The sequence below is a fragment of the Sinocyclocheilus rhinocerous genome, unplaced genomic scaffold, assembly GCF_001515625.1.
Source record: "Sinocyclocheilus rhinocerous isolate Xijiao unplaced genomic scaffold, SAMN03320098_v1.1 scaffold2386, whole genome shotgun sequence".
Classification (NCBI taxonomy): Eukaryota; Metazoa; Chordata; class Actinopteri; order Cypriniformes; family Cyprinidae; genus Sinocyclocheilus; species Sinocyclocheilus rhinocerous.
Window position 1 is genome coordinate 57,539 of NW_015623807.1, and position 1,957 is coordinate 59,495.

The window sequence follows — 1,957 nt, forward strand, 5'->3', positions numbered from 1 at the left end:
TCCCGGTTCCGGTTGACCTAATTAATGCAGTCTAACAAGAAATGTGATAGTGTATTATGTGTATGCCAGGTTAAAGAGATGAATCTTTAATCTAGATTTAAACTGACAGAGTGTGTCTGCCTTCCGAACAACACTAGGTAGATTGTTCCAGAGTTTGGGCGCTAAATAGGAAAAGGATCTGCCGCCCGCAGTTGATTTTGATATTCTAGATATTATCAAATGACAACCACCCAATAAAGCATTACAATAATCTAACCTTGAGGTCATGAAAACATGAATTAACCTTGCTGCATTTGACATTGAGAACATAGATCGTAATTTAGATATATTTTTAAGATGGAAAAAGGCGGTTTTACAAATGCTAGAAACATGGTTTTCAAAGGAAAGATTGCTATCATATAGCACACCTATGTTCCTAACTGATGACGAGGAATTAACAGAGCAGCCATCAAGTGTTAGACAGTGTTTTAGGTTATTACATGCAGAGGTTTTTGGTCCAATAATTAACACCACTGTCTTTTTAGAATCTAGCAGTAAGAAATTACTAGTCATACAGTTTTTTTTTAAAAAAGCAACGGTCCTAGCCTTGTGGCACTCCATACTGCACTTGTGAATGATATGATACCTCTTCATTCACTGCTATGAATTGATGGCGGTCAGATAATATGATTTGACCCATGCCAATGCAATTCCACTAATGCCAACATAATTTTCTAGTCTATTCAAAAGAATGTTGTGGTTGATAGTATCAAACGCAGCACTAAGATCCAGTAACACTAATAGAGAAATACATCCACGATCAGAAGATAAGAGCAGGTCATTTGTAAGCCAACATAATTTTCTAGTCTATTCAAAAGAATGTTGTGGTTGATAGTATCAAACGCAGCACTAAGATCCAGTAACACTAATAGAGAAATACATCCACGATCGGATGATAAGAGCAGGTCATTTGTAACTCTGATGGGAGCCAAGCTTTTTTTTAAATTTATTTCTTTTAAATTGTTACCTTTAAATTGTTTTGGACGTTTTTTGTATTTTCTAGTTCGGGGAACAGACACAGTCTCTATAGTATGATATCTAGGTGAAAGAGTCTTTATGTGCTGAGAATTAACTGACTTTTGTGACGTGAGGCGGCTAGCAGACGGTCGGTTTAGCCAGTCTTTCTGCTTCCTGACCCGGGCCCCAGTTAGTCAAGTACAGACTCTAAGACAATAGCCCCTTTCACACACACAGTCTTTACTGGTAAATTACCGTTAAGAGATCATGTGTGAACAGGACCTTTTAAAAAATACCGGTAAATTCGTCCCGGCAATTTTCCAGTATAAGGACTTGTAACATTACCAGTAAATTACCGGTAATGCGCTCTGTGTGAACGCAGCACAAGATTAGCGGTATGAGCACGTACAAGTATAGAACGCGCTGACGTAAGACTTCTATTTCATTCACTTTATATATGTTATATAATTAATTATTTGTAATACCGTATATATAATACGCTATGGAAAAAAATAAGAGACCACTTGAAAATTCTCAATTTCATGGATTTAATGGATTTGCTAGGTATGGGTTTGAGAAAAAATTTTATTTTTGTTTTATTGTAGAAAGATATGATAACATTTCTTCCGAATTTCAAATAAAAATATTGTCATTTAGTCATTTTTATCATTGCATAAAATGACAATTGGTCAAAATATCAAATGTCTTCATTTGTGTTGTCTAAAATAAAAATGGCACCTTTTTTGTTATGTTGACTAATTGTTATTTCATGCTCTAAATGACAACATTTTTATTTAAAATTTGGAAAAAAAAATGTCATCAGTAGTTTATAGAATAAAACAAAAATGACATTTTACTCAAACACACACTCTAAAAAATGCTGGGTTAAATACAACCTGGTGCTGGGTAAAATAGGGACAAACCCAGCAATTGGGTTGTTTTGACCCAGTGGTTGGGTTAC